Raw genomic sequence first — 16,009 nt, 5'->3', positions numbered from 1 at the left:
CTTCCGCACAGCAAAAGAAACCATCAAAAACTGAAAAGAAAACCTATGAAATGGCAAAATGTATTTGTAAACCATATATCTGATAAGAGGTCAATATTCAAAATATATAAAGAAGTTACAAAACTCAATAGCAAAAAAACAAATAACCCAATTTAAGAAATGGGCAAAAGACATGAAAGGATGTTCATCATCATTAGCCATTAGGAAAATGCAAATTAAAACCACAGTGAGGTGTCACCTTACTCCTGTCAGAATGGCCATGACCAAAAAGACAAGAGATAACAAATGCTGGTGAGAATTTGAAGAAAAGGGAACCCTTGTGCACTGTCGGTGAGATTGTAAAATGGTACGGCCACTATTGAAAACAGTATGAAGAATCCTCAAAAAATTAAAAATAGAACTACCATATGATCCAGTAGTTTCACTTCGAGGAATACATCCAAAGAAAATGAAAACAGTAACTCAAAAAGATATCTGCACCCCCATGTTCATTAGCAGCATTATTTGCAATAGACAGATGTAGAAACAATCTAGGTGTCCATCAATGAATGAATGGATAAAGTTGTAAATTGTAATTATATAATAAATAAATAAATAAATAAATAAATAAATAAATAAATATTTATTATAATAATATGTTGTACATACATATATTCTTCAGCCATAAAAAATGAGGAAATCTTACCATTAGTAATAACATGGATGGACTCTGAATGCCTTATACTAAGTAAAATAAGTCAGACAGAGAAAGACAAATACTGTATCATCTCACTTTATGTGGAATCTAAAACAAACAAATTCATAAAAAAAGAGATCACACTTGTGGTTACCAGAGGCATAGGGTAGGGGAAGGTGGTCAAAAGGTACAAACTTTCAGTTATAAGATAAATAAGTACTAGAGACTTAATGTATAACATGATGACTATAGCTAACACTAGTATAAAATATATAGGAAAATAAAGTCAGTAAACCCTAAAAGTTCTCATCACAAGGAAAAAAATTTTCTTTCTTTCTTTCTTTTTTTTTTATTGTATCTATATGAGAAGATGGATGTTAGCTGAAACCTACTGTGGTAATCATTTCATAATACATGTAAATCAAACCATGGTGCTATATGCTTTTTTTATAGTTTATTTATTTTGAGAGAGAGAGAGAACAAGCAGGGAAGGGGCAGAGAGAGAAGGAGAGAGAGAGAATCCTAAGCAGGCTCTGCACTGTCAGAACAGAGCCTGATTTGGGGCTCGAACCAATGAACCATGAAATCATGGCCTGAGACAAAACTAAAAGTTGAAATCAAGAGTCAGACACTTAACCAACTGAACCACCCAGGCGTCTTGATGCTGTAGGATTTGAACTTACACAGGGACAAAACTGACATACTCATATGTCAATTATTTCTCAATAAAACAGAAATATATATATTATATATATTATATATATGTATATGGATATATATGGATATATATATATATAAAAGAAAATCCAAAAGTGCTAGCAAACCTAATCAAGAACAAATAGTAAACTAATTAGAAGAAATAACATATAATCTTAAAAGGATTTAATAAGATTCATAGATGATTTTAAATATAATTTTAAAAGTATTAGCATAAATAAGCTAGCTTAATAAATCTGAAAATCTTAATAATAAGGATTCCAACATAATGAAGGAAAAAAGTGTGGACAAAAATTTATAAGACCAATATCAACTGAAGAACTGAAACTGAACAAGTTTTCAATAACTACCTGCAAGATAGCTGTAGAGTCAAGAGTGTTATCATTGAATACTTTTCAACTTCAGAAATAAATCATTCCTGTGATGTATACTTTGCTTGTGCATAGAAAAAATATGAAAAAAATGTTCTAACTCACTTTAAAAATCAGGTGACCCTCATAGTAAAACCTAAAAATACTAAGTATAGATGCAAGAGTTTGAATTACAAATTAGCATATTCAATTCAGATTATATTAAAATAATAATTTACTCTGAATAATTAAAAATCATCCTAAGAATCAATGTATATAATTCCTAATAAAAAACCACAAATAGACTGCAAAATAAATACATAAATGTTTCAACAGATATGGAAAATAATTTGATAAAATTTAATGTACTCTGGGTTTTAAATTTGCTTAATAAGCTCAAAATAAAATGATAATTCATTGGCATAATAAGGAATATTTATATGTAACATACAGCCAACATCATATTTTATAACAATACACTGGCAAATCATAAACTAGTCAAGAATATCTATTATTACCACTATGATTTCCACCTGTTGTAGAAGTGATAGCCAAAACAAAGAAAAAAACCATAGAAATATAAGGTGTATTTGTTAATTTAAAAACAAACTGGGGACAAATACAATTATTTATAGATAATATGATGTTTTTACCTAAGTAATCTAAAGTAATCAACTGAATAAAAAGCATTGGATATAATAACATAGTTCAGTAAAGTGACCAAGTATAAAATAAATATATATAAATCAATCAAATTTCTGATATTTATAATATATAACCAAAATTAATGGAAGAATACCTCATTCTAACCAAATATCATAATAAACATTTCCAAGAGCAATCATTATTTTAAGTTTATTTATTGAGAGAGAGTGTGTGTGTGCATGAGCAGGGGAGGGGCAGAGAAAGGGAGACAGAGAATCCCAAGCAGGCTCTGCACCGACAGGGCAGTGCCTGACACAGGGCTCAATCCCACAAACTGTGATATCATGACCTGAGCTGAAATCAAGAGTTGGATGCCCAACCAAATAAGCCACCCAGCCTTCCCCCTAAAGTAAGCTTTAAGAATTGTGTGGGACCTATACAATGAAAATAATGAGAGGTTGTAAGAAGAATAAAAAGACTTTCAGGAATAAAAGGACATACCTTGAGGATGAATGAGGAAAAAATAGGTTCATTTAATCCATCAAAATTCTAATGTGCATTCTTGGAGTACTAGTGCAATGCTAAGATATCTTTTTAAAGCAATTCCCAAAGTTTATCAGGAAAAAATAGGTAAAACTAAAAAAGATTTAAAAATTTAATGGGGAAAGCTTGTCTCAACAGAACCGAGTGGGATGTGAAAATAGATATAACACAGGAATAAAGTAGAAAGACAACAAGCCAACTACTCTAGCAGATTAAAAAGACAAAACAATGACAAGAATGAAAAAGTTCTGTGTGAGATTAAGGTGACAGACATCATAAATTAGTGTAGACATAAAAGATTATTAATTAATGATGTGAGACAATTATTAGACAAATGGAAATAAAATTAAGTTAGTTCCTCACTTTATACCATAAGATAAACTGTAGAATGATTAAAATATTCTAATGTTAAGAGGCACCTGGGTCGCTCAGCCAGTTAAGCATCTAACTTTGGCTCAGGTCATGATCTCATGGCTCCTGAGTTGGAGTCCTGCGTTGGGCTCTGTGCTGACAGCTCAGAGCCTGGAGCCTGCTTCAGATTCTGTGTCTCCCTCTCTCTCTCTGCCTCTCCCCTGCTCGCACTCTGTCTCTGTCTCTGTCTCTGTCTCTCTCTCTCAAAAATAAACATTAAAAAATTATAAACATATTCTAATGTTAAAAACTGAAAACACACACACACTCTCCTAGAAGAAAATATGGAAAATAAGAGCACTTTTCAGATCTCAGGATGGGAAAATGCTTTCTAACTATAAAAGCATTGAAAGAACTCATGCAAGTAGTAGTATAAATTTGCCTACAGAGAATAAAAATTGAAACTTCCCTATGATAAGAAAGAGCATCAAAAACTGAAATTAAACATTCATCATCATAAAAAGTAAATATAATTTAAAAAGCACACAACTGGGAAAAATATTTGACATCGGTCTATGACCAAAAAATTTTCATATAGTTTATATATAAAGAGCTTATGTAAATCTTAAAATGACAACAGAAAAAAATGGCAAAGAATATGAAGTTTTTACTTCAGGAAAGAAGAAAAGATGGAAGGAGGGAGGGAAAGGGGGGGAGGGAGAAAGAAAGGGAGAGTTGGAGGTAGGTAAAGAAGCTAAGAAAAAGGGACAAAGTAAACATGAAGGAAAAAAAATCAAATTACTTAATTCCAAGTATTTTTGTTTTAAAGGGTATCTTTTTCACTTATAAAATTAGCTAAACTAAATTCTAAAGCCCAGTATTGTTGAAAATGATTTCAGAAATTGGAATGACTTTTCTGGAAAGTAAGTTTGAAGCTCTACATCAAGAATTAATGCCCTTAGATTGAAGAGCTCTAGTTTTGGCCATTCATCTTATGGAAATAATTAGGGAACATTTGAGGGCAGGAACATTCATTGTCACATTATACCCATATTAGTTGAATTTATCATTAATCACCAGAAATATTACAAAATATCCAACATTAGTTGTGAGGTGCATCACAAGTAATTTGTTACTATTAATAGTATAAGTACCAAACTAAACATTATTTAATAAATTAGAATACAGTCAAGGTTATCTCTGTAATATCACTCTTACTCCTATTACAATATACTTTGAGTGGGAATAAAAGGAACAAGAGCAGTGGCAAATGCCCATAGAAATCTGCATAAACCAGAGCCTTTTTGAAAATGTTTATTTATTTTGAGGGGGCGGAGGGGCAGAGAGAGGAGAGACTGAATCCCAAGCAGGCTCCACACTGTCGGAGCAGAGCCCGACTTGGGGCTCAACCCCACAAACCATGAGATCATGACCTAAGCCAAAATCAAGAGCCAGAGGCTCAACCGACTGAGCCTCCCAGGTGCCCCCAGAGTGTACGTGAGAACTCACTGATTTGTGAACAACATATGTCTATGTGTGTTACAGAGGAAAAAATAATCAGAACCACTTATAGAACTGAGTTAGGTGCAGCCATTTAAGATATGCAATACAGACATTATAAACTTTGTTTTGGAAGAAGTTTGATAAGATGAGTAAACGTTCACTCTATGTTAGAGGCAGAAGGGAGGGTTGGGCACACAGTGATATGTGTTTTATGAAAGAGCTGGGAGGAAGTTGACCTGTGTTAGAAGTGGTGGTCTCTGGGAGTAATTTTTCTTTTTAATGCTTTCCTGAATTTTCCAAATATTAAGTAGTAAGTGGACATTACTTAATAGCCAGAAAGAAATTACTGTAAAATTATAAAGAGGTACAGAACATTTACAAAGTTATCCTATAATCCTTTTACCTTCCTGCTCCATATACCAATTAAAAATATGTAATAGTAAATATTTAGAGAAGAGGATTTATGCCTTTCTGATTAACCTCACAGAATCAATTCTATCATATACTGAAAAGAAAGACTCGGACAGCACAGAGTAACTTGATCCTCAGCATGTCTTCAGCTAACCTGCCAAAGACAATTTTGTAACTCCTTAAACATTACACAATTAAAAACTAAAACAAAATATAATCATGACATATCATTTTATCCTTCATGAAAATGTATCCTGTTCTTTGAGGAAAGGAGTAATAAAGACTAAATGGGTATACTTTAGTTAACAGTGTTCATTCTTAAGGGACTAAGTTAATGCCCTCTCCAGGGAGAAAAATAAAACAGCATTCAGTGACCTTCACTGAACTTCATGCATTAACCAACTGAAAGCACATCTTTTTTTTAATGCCCTGAAAAACATGCTTCAGGGTTATAGGGTTAACACAATACAAAATGCTGCCAAACTTCCTGTTATTGTTGTTGTTGTTCTTGTTGTTTTCTTAACCCAGGAATCTTCCTATGAGAATACAAGTTTCACATTGGGGTGATGGAAAGGAAGACTTCTGTCCCGTATCCATGCATCTTGTCCCAGAACTGCCTTTCTAATAACTCATGATTCTGAAGGGCACATAAAATATCGTAATAAGTGCATTTTGTGTTTTCATTTATTTCTTGGGAGAATAGCAGTCATTATTAATGTATGTTCTTGACATATCATTGGATTCACATTCCCAACCATTTTGAATTACTACTTAAAATAGTCTTGTGAGGAATGCTAAAAAAAAAATTCTCAACTAAGTTGCTGAAGCACAGTTGTTTTCTATGAGTTGTACTATTCTAATTCTGCTTTCTCAAACACTATGAATAGCTACCTCAGGGTTCTCAATCTTTAAATATTATTTTATAACACAGGAGTGTACTAGAAGTCTCTACTTTTTTACTTTTGGGGGAGGGAAATATCACTTTTCATATTTTTCATTGCTTGAAAGACAACATATAAATAAGGATTGATTTAAGTTTTGAAGTTGATGGTACTATTTTCTTTATTTGTACATAAAAAGGGGTCTACACAGGGTTTCTCAGCCTATGCACTACTGACATTTTTGACCAAATAATTCTGTGTAGTGGAGCGTTGTCCTGTACATCGTAGCATGTATAACAGCATCTCTGGCCTCTACATACCAGATTCCAATAGCACTCCCCTCCATACCACCCCATTTTGACAACCATAAACATCTCCAGACACTGCCCAAAGTCCCCTGGGGAGCAAAATCTTCCCTAGTCAAGAACTCTGGTCTAAGTCATATCACTCACAGAGAGCCACATGAGTATTATCTATCTTCTCTATCTACTCAAAGTCTTCAAAAAGTGAAATTCCTGTCTCTCAGATGTTGGGACTACTTGCTACTCTATTACTTTACTAGTCCTTAAGTAGTCTACCTAAGGTAAACTACTAAGCAACTAAGCAACTAAGACTTCCCTTAAAAAAAAAAATGAAAAAAAAACAGCTGACAAAAAAACTAGAATTTAGATTTTAGAGGTAACTGTCACAATGAAAATCCATTTCACTTCTCTTGACATTATTTCCTTGTTTTTATTTGGTTGTAAAAGTCATCTAAATTATTTTATTGCAATGAATATTCAAACTTTTGTTTCAAAAGTCCAAGTAAAGAGATTTTCAATAAGAAGCAAATAACAATATAATTCATATAACGCATACACTTTATTCTTAAACTTTAAAACTAATGTAGCAATAGAGAGTTGAGAATTTCCTTTTTATTATTTTACCATGTTTATTGGAAAATTATCAGAAAATACAGAAAAGTATGTGGATTACCATAATTCTGCCACATCAAGATAACCACATTTAGGTGTTGATCTTTCTAGATGTTATTCTATTCATATAAATATATTCTGTACTATATCCTTAATAAATCACAACTTACACTCCATCCTATGTGAATTAAACATAACATTTACTAGACATTAAGGACAAAATTTGCAATGATAAATATACTTAGCTTTCTCAAACAACTATTTTTTACAGCACTAAAGCACACAATGTTGGGTATCTACTTTCAGCAATTATCTCCACATGCTACAATTTTTCTGTTTCTCTAACTCATATACTTCAGCGGTAACAAGAGAGAAGGGAACCCTCAGGTACAATTAGGGATTTTTTTTCCCTTTTTCATTCCATTCTATGTGTCATCTAAATATAGATGTCAAAAGTCCTAATTTTTCTGAGAATTCTAGGGGAAGGAAGAGAGGGACTTATATTTTCATGGCCACTCTTTATTTTCCTTTGTTCTATATGGATCCACTGAAACAAATAACTAAAACAAAACAAAAAAAAATCCTCACACAAGGCCATTTACATGTTTAGAAAGTCACTGAACATTTTCCCTTGAACCTTAGAAATCCTCTTAATGTCCCTTCTATCTCCACATTCAGGAAATCAGGAACAGTTTCAGAACCTTTGTAGCTCCCAACTCATACCACCTGCCTGATTTTCCATGCCCTTTCTCTTCTCTTAGGAGAAAGAGACATCGTCTCTGTTTTCTACAGAGTTCTTTACCCCCTGCTTGGTTGCCTGCACCACTTCTAGGTCAGTGGAGAGCCCTGAGAGTGTTGACGACACCAAATTCTTGATTATCGTTAAGATTTCCAGTCAGAAGAATCCTGGTAACAAATTAATCTAACTCCTCAATCCAAAAAAGGAATTGAGGAAACCACATGACTATTCTAATTTTATATTCACTGACCACAGTTAAAAGCATGGATCAAGGTAGTAGAATAGGCACTTGTGAATAATTAGGAGACCTGCGGACCTGAGACCAGGGACCCAACCTTACGTAACTGGGTAACAGAGGCCTCATCTCAATCACTGTGACTCCTTTCCATTCTCTATAAAATAAGAATAGAACCTATGCTAATAAGAACATTGGTGACCCACATAATGGTCCACAAAGCATGTTCAAACAAATTGGCTGCTTCTGCCCTCAAAACAATACAGCAAGAGAGATACAGCATCTATAATTATTATCATCCTCATTTATAGGCCCAGAGGAATTAGTGGCCTGGTTGAATCCCATTGAAGTAGCAGAGCTCAAAACTGTCTTTGAATTCAAATACTACACCAAGTGTCTTCTCTCTATTTGGAGGGAAAACTATGAAGATATAATGACATTACATATATAAAGTTTCTTTCCAAATGAAAAAAAAAGTTAATGAAAACCCAACACGTATTGCTGTATTTATTTTCAGAGAACATTGGTAAGATGCAACCACATAAGAATGAGTTCAGGTATTTTCCACATTCTTTCCAAATGGCACAGTACATTATAAAATAAAACTTATCATATCAGGATTAAAACATTACACTATGATGGTAGTTTTTACTTTCATGATGATTCTTTAATTTTTCTGCACTTGCTTTTAACATTTATCCTGCTCCTTATCAACTGGCAGGTGATCCAAACATTTATTCAGCCTAGTCTCTTACACATGAGTGTGTCTGCTTGTGTACATGTGTACACACACACACACACACACACACACACACACACACTTCTTCCTCCAGGGTTTCTGATAACGATTTGTTTTTGCCTTGCCTTTGACTATTTACAACACAGACTGCAAGTCCAGCACATTCATTTCCTAAAATGAACTGATTCTAAGAGACTCCCAGGAGCATTTCACAGTGGCCCCAATATTCTTCACTGGCACAGAAAATTAACAATGTACTATATCTGAAAAATTTGAAGCCCCAAAAGCTCAAAAATGTGAACTTCTCAAATATTCTATGTTCTAGATTTCTAATTTCTTTTCCATAATTTTCATTCATTCCTCCCAATTGAACACATTTTTATTGAGTTTTCCCGTGTGCTGAGTCCAATGGTTTCAAATGATACAATTACTTCATCAAAAAAAAACCCAAAAAACAAAAAATAGGCATTTAACAAAAACCCTCTCCATATTCAATCTATACTAGAATTTGTGGGATCCAAAGGCACAGTTGTTCTCAAACACATAAAGGAGAATCCACTACATTAGGAATTGCTTTTGAAGGAAATAAAGTAATTTCACTATATATACATTATATTTGCTTTCTTAAACCACACATATATTCCTGGGGTGCCTGGGTACCTCAGTTGGTTAAGCTTCTGACTCTTGATTTCTGCTCAGGTCATGATCTCACGGTTCTGAGTTCAAGCCCTACATCAGGCTCCACGTTGACAGTGCGTACCACGTATATTTCTGATTAATATTTGTATTTCAGTACACTGGGACTCTAAACAACATTTTATCCTACCATAATTACCTTATTATTGTGGTTTCCCAACATATATTGATATAAATTTCATGCTATGACTTTTTTGCAATATTGAAAAATTTCATAAAAATAATATTCACATTTGGTTTAAAAAAAATAAGACAACAATCCTCCTCACACCCAATTGCAATAGTCTCAAAAAGGGAAAGTCTTTTGACTATGTTTACATTTTGGAGACTAAAAAATTTAGTTGAAAAAATATAAAATTGAAATAATAAAATAACTAATATATTTATATACTTATTATATATCTCTTCATGTGCTTGATTCTCATCTATGTAAAATGAGGCTTTAGATCCTCTACTGTAGTACTTTTCTCAGCATTTCTGTAATTTTGATAATCATATTATTATTTTAAGTGTTTTTGGAAATCTCTACTTACACTTCTGTTTCTTGTCCAATAAATTTTAGTCACTTTTTTGACATCACTCTAGGTGGAATAAGGCTGTTTATGCTTCTGCTTACACCCTCAACTTTTGCTACTTTCTTTCCTCTTCTACCTCTGTCAGCTAACTATCCACTTACTTTTACTTTGTCAAGGTTGTAAAGTGAACTGTTAAATATTTGAGCTAATGAAAAAAATGTTCTTCTATTTAAGCCAGGCTGAATTGAGTTTTCTATCACAACAGAAACTCTCTTAAATTCACTGAGCACCCCAAACTGCTAACCCACTGGCCAGGAAAAGGGATGCTATAAAATGATTCTATTTTAGAAGCAAATATCATTGTTAAACCTATCAGTCATATTTGATCAAAACATATCTCATAAAACAAAATTATAAGATGAATTTCTTCAATAGTTCTAAGACAATATCGTACTCAGGAAAAGCCTTTCAAAAATAAAACCATTGTAGAATATTATTTGAAAACAGTGGGATACATTATTTATTTTCTAAAAGAGACACTAAAATTGAAGGAAATGGGTATGTATAGTGATCCTTGCGAAAAGATCTATTGCATTTGAAACATATTCTAGGGGTTACTGTGTTAAGTAAAAAGGCTACTGAAGGGTTACATGGAAAGCGACCATGACTTAATATAATTTATAATATGTATTTCACTTTATATTTAAGTCAAATATTCTTTTTATCAGGGAGACCTCTGAGTTTGCATAAAACATCCATTAATATATGTTCCCTCTAACTTTAACTTTTCTTTTTTTTAATGTTTTTTATTTATTTTGAGAGAGGGCGCGCGCGCGCGCGCTCCCACGAGAGTGGGGGAGGGGCAGAGAGCGAGGGGGACACAAAATCTGAAACAGGCTCCAAGCTGTCAGCACAGAGCCCGACGTGGGGGCTCGGACTCACAGAGTGTGAGATCATGACCTGAGCTGAAGTCAGACGCTTAACTGACTGAGGTACCCAGGCGCCCCTAACTTTTCAAAATCAGTGTAATAAATTATCCCTATTTTGTACTATACTTTTCTGCCTCTCTGAAGAAGGTTTTGAGATTCTACACCTGGTGAATCAGATTCCTCTTCCTTTGCGAAGCAAAACCACAGCAGTCTCAGAACTTCATGTTGTCTTCACTATATACTCTGCTTACGTTATGCTCAGCTTATCACACCAGGGTTTATGTATGGTTCAAAATATGTTATTCATGCCTATAATAATTCACATCATTTCAGAAAGTATTTTAGGTAGCTTCAATAAATGCATGCATACAAATATAAGCTAGTAATATACAGGTGAAAAATAATAAGCCAAATATTATGTTTATAAAAAATTTGCAATGAAACAGGCCATAATACCTTCCTAAATTGAGCTGTAAATTTCGTTCTGAGCTTCCTGATAGTTGAAATAAAAAGAAGTTGCAAAGATTTCAATTCAGGGGAAACAAAATTTCTGTTAATACTAAACTCTAAAAGAAATTTCCCTTAGGGACTGTGGTCCAAAATAAAATGAGGAGGGAAACCTAGTGTGCCATTACCAGTGTTTTTTGGAATTTTCTCCCTGTTCCCCCATATGCATATAAAAATGTCTTGCCATAAATACATCCCACAATGAGAACACTCTGCAGGGTCACGTTCAAGCAATCAGAAAAACACAAGTTTTGTAAAAGCAGAGTTAAAGAGATCTAATGTCATGGTTCACAAAAGGAATTTTCCCGCATCCATGTCAGAACCAGAAAGAAAAATGAACAAATTATTTTTATATTCTCTCTATATAGATATTATTTCACTATTCCTAATAATATCATTTTCAAATGAGTAAACTGCATTCAGTGAATTGGAGAGAAGTCAAACAGAAGCCTGATTTGTCAAAGACACATAAAAATTCAGAGGCATATCAATGATCAGAATCCAGAAGATATGAATCAAGTTATTCTTCATACTTATTCACGAGGGAGTCTTAAGATGATTGTATCTTAAATGTAACAATACAGAAAAAATCAAATTGTCAGTAGTCATATACCAAGATCATGTGATGCAACTTATTAAAGGCTGTATGTTTCTGTATTTAAAAAAAATTATCTCTACAAATGCTAAAACTACCCCCAAAGTCACAGCTTCTCTAGTAAACATTTAAATGTGTGTTAAAACTGGCAACTCTCTAAGAGTGACAGCTCTCTTGTTCCATATTGAACAAATGATGAAGAAATCATTGATGAAAAACTTTGAAAATATCACTTACTGAACGAAATATCACCACAATGAAGTCAGAAATATTACCCAGACAATTGATAAAATATTCATTCCCTTTAATAAATGGGTATGGAGTCATCAATTATCAGGAAACTACCAAACACTGGTTTTGACTTAAATACACTTAATAAGTCATGGTCATTGGATTCATACTGATTGATTCTTCCACAATTTTCACTCAGAAAATGAAATCTGTGCAGTTAATTAATTGAAAATAACAACTGCTGGTTCAATTAAACTTAACAAATTTCACATTCTAGTGTTACCATATGTACATTTGTTTGAAGTAATAATTAAACTTCTGTATGAGATTGCATATTTTGGAACAAAGTAAACAAATTACATTATGACATGGAAATATCTCTAAAAATATACATTTGCTCTTTGAAAATTAAGCACAAATGCTTTAAGTGAATCTCTAATAAATGGCTGCAAAAGTTACTTGATTATATAGGTATAAATTTGACATAGCCATTAATAACTTCTACATAAAACTATGCACACTGGCAGTCAAAGGATACATTAAATTTCTCTCTTAAAACCATATCCATTAAAAAAAGAAAAAGAAAGTAGAAAGAAAGACAAAACAAAACTTAGGAATGTTGCTTTGCTCTAGAATTAAGAGGCTGGAGCTTCATTCATATTTAAGTTATAGGAAAAATGATGGGATCAAAAAATATTTCAAGTTGGAAAAATGTGCAGAGGAAATATTGCTGGGCTTCTCGTAGGCAAGTACCTTGATACTTGCTTATTAGTAAAACAGAAAAAGAGAATAAACATATTTCAGGCTACTGTGCACTTGGTACAACATCTCACAAAATCTTAACAAATGCTATCTAGGTGGATCTCAAAGCATCTTGATAAGGCATGCAGAGTTAGGGATATGATGTTTTGTTAACAGTTAGCCATTAAGAGATTTGCTCAAAGTCAATCAAGAATCTGGATCTTTTGACAAAACTCAGACTTGGGTTCTAAGCCTAAGCAAGGCATAACAGTTATAAGTGTGATTTGATTTTAACATTTGCAAATATGTGTTACCAAAAACTGTTTTCATCACTGCGTAGTCCACTTTCAATAAAGAGCTCAATAAAGTTTACATGACCAACAATAACAATAGCTAAGGAATCCTATTCATATCAAATAAATAACTATAGAGTGACTATTACTTGCAAAGTATTGTGATTAACAACTAGAGTCATTTATAGCAAGTGGTTTATTCAAGTCCTTTCTCTCTATATATGATAATTTTCTATTCAGCTATTTTATCCAACCTCTACTGAAGACACTGTGTGACTTTGTTACAGAAATAAAGTTCACATTACAGATGATTTGTATATAAAACTACATTTTCACTCGAGTGCAATTTTCTTTTAGGAAAAAAAAAAAGTTGGCAGTGCCATGATCACTCGCGTTTTAGAGCAGGATAGAAACTAACTTCTGTTTCAGATACCTGGTGTTCTGGCAAACATTAATACAAATCCATCAGCCTGAGGACTGTCTGTCCGGTTAGACGCTTTAAAGCAATGTTCTAAAAGTAAAGGCCCTAATTTGAACAGTCAACAGTGCTACTACGTGTTTGTGCAGTTTTCTTTCACATGAACTTTCGGCAGAAAAAGAGTTTAAAAGTAGGGATTGAGGTGACCTACAAAAGCAGTACGTCCAGCGTTCCCATTTTCGTCAACACCTTCTATTACAATACAGTAATTTAAGGACCAGACCTGCCTCCATAGACTCGCTTCGTGACACAGCTCCGGCCGGCCGGACTTGACTTGCTCTGGGCGCCGGGATCTGGGTCCCACCTCAGGTCTCTGAGCGGTTTGTTCCCAGTGGATCAGGGCGGGTGTGTTGCCGGAGTCGTGTTCCATTGGCTACACTCTTGGGGACTGGCCGGGCTTTCCGACACTTGATTGGACGGAACTGCCCCCTGTAGGCCGAGATCATTGGAGGGTGCGGGAGCCAGGGGGCGGAGCGGGTTCCCCAGGATTCTTGACCGAGCGCGCTCAGCTGCGGAGCAGGGCGCCCGGCGCCCGGTCGGAGCTGGGCTGGCGGCCGCGGAGGGAGGACGGGAGGGTCCTGGCGTGGAAAGGGTCTCTAAGGAGTAGTGCGGTACCGGGGCTAGTAGCCGGCTGCCCCGAGGGCAGTTTCAGATATCCCCAGGCGGCGGCGGCTCTAAGACAGCATCTGTCACCGCTCTTACACAGTCCTCCTTGGGCCGGGCTTCGCTAGCGGCGGCTGGGAAGACGCGGGACCTAGCGTGACGAGCCCATCAGCTGTCAGGAGAGCGGCGAAGCGACCCGAGGGCGGCGGCGAGAGACACACAAAGAACGCGGTGAGCGGCGGCGGCGAAAGGGGGCGGCAAATTCGGGACGGCAACTCCCGGCCGCGCCCGCCCGTGCCGCCGCCGCCGGGGCTGGGTCCGAGGCCGCGGAGACAATGCGGCCGGGCTCCGACCCCGCGCGCCTCAGAGTGCGGGCGCCTGCGCTCCCCCGGCCCCTATTTGACCGTCCCTCGGCTCGCCCAGCCCCCTCCCGGCCAGCTTGGCCCCCGCCCGGGGAAGGGGCGCCCCCTCGCTCCCGCAGCCGGGAAGGAAGTCGGCCCGCGGCCGCCGAGCCCGGCAACTTGCGAGCCGGGAAAAGTTTGCGGCGCCTCCGCGGGGCGGCGCGGCGCGGCGCGGCCCGCCCCTGGCGTCCACGGTCACCGCCGGTGACTTTCTGGACTCGTCGTCAGCCCAGGCCGCGGCGCGGCCGGTGGCGACTGCGGGGAGGGCCAGAGTACGTCCGAGGGCTCCCGCGCAAGGGGCTGCGGGTGAGTTGGCTTTTCCGGCACGAGGGGCTTCAGCGGTCCGGGGTGTCTGGGTTTGGGAGAAGGCAAGGAGAGTGCCTTTTACTACTTTTTCGAGCAGGCGGGGAGAACAAATAAAAGTGCGATTGCTTAAGAGTCGCTGACCTGCCACTGACTTGTGAACCGTATCGGTGGGAACCTTTTAGGAGCCAGAACTACTGAGGGCCTGTGCGGCGTGGGGGTTGGGAGGTGGAAAGATTAGAAGGTCGCGCACCAGCCCTGCCTGTAACTGGCTCTGCGTGACCTTGGACAAGTGACTTAACCACTTAGATCTCCTCATCGGTGATACATGAGGCTAGAACTACATGATCTGTGGTGTCTTCCCGTTTTTTAAATACATCTCGGTTTGAGATTTTCCTTGGGCCTCAGCGTGGTACACGAATTATGAACCAGTAGGCCAGGATATATTTACAGGCGCATGGATTCACCTTTCAGCCTGCTGAGAAGTAACTTTTAAGTCTGATGTTTTCAAACAGTAATATTTGAAGGTTTGAGAGGGTTTTTATAGTGAGAAATAAACTATCCTTTGCTTAAAAACACTTCTTAAAACTGATCTACTTTGCTGCACCATTTGGAGTAGTAGGAGCCAGGCTGGGGACAGAGAACCAAGCCTGAGGGTAAAGTGGCAGGTGCCTCCAGCGATCCCTTCATCCCATCTCTGACTCAATTTAGGGGGAGAACAAGGCTCTTATTATACACACGAGAGAGTAAACAGGGCAGGTGTTTTGTTGTCACTGTTTTTCTGTATTGCTTCTTTCTACTGAAAACTTTTGTGTGGAGGGCAGTGGGGGAGTAGTGGTCTCTAACTTATGGCAAAGGAAAAGAAAATGTCACTTACAACCAAAGTAAGTCTTAAACTAATGTAAATCTTCCTTACAGAAACAGTAACACATAATGCAAGTACATCTTGATCTAATTTTAATGAAGGATTGAAAAAAGCTGCTATGTTCAGTATCACTGATGCCAAGATGGCT

At 36.6% G+C, this 16,009-nt stretch overlaps 1 long non-coding RNA gene across 1 annotated transcript in view; it reads right to left on the bottom strand.

The window, feature by feature from the left end:
• The window catches only part of LOC107180375, a 38,457-nt gene extending 24,446 nt beyond the window's left edge, over positions 1-14,011 (bottom strand). Inside the window, exon 1 of the long non-coding RNA XR_001511138.2 lies at positions 13,913-14,011. This is a non-coding gene — a long non-coding RNA (uncharacterized LOC107180375). The remainder of the gene's footprint in view (positions 1-13,912) is intronic.
• Positions 14,012-16,009: the final 1,998 nt, after the last annotated feature.

The sequence above is a fragment of the Panthera tigris genome, chromosome B2 (genome assembly GCF_018350195.1).
Source record: "Panthera tigris isolate Pti1 chromosome B2, P.tigris_Pti1_mat1.1, whole genome shotgun sequence".
In the NCBI taxonomy this organism is placed as follows: Eukaryota; Metazoa; Chordata; class Mammalia; order Carnivora; family Felidae; genus Panthera; species Panthera tigris.
Note: the sequence above shows the minus strand (reverse complement) of the source record. Positions and strands in the feature narration are given on the sequence as shown.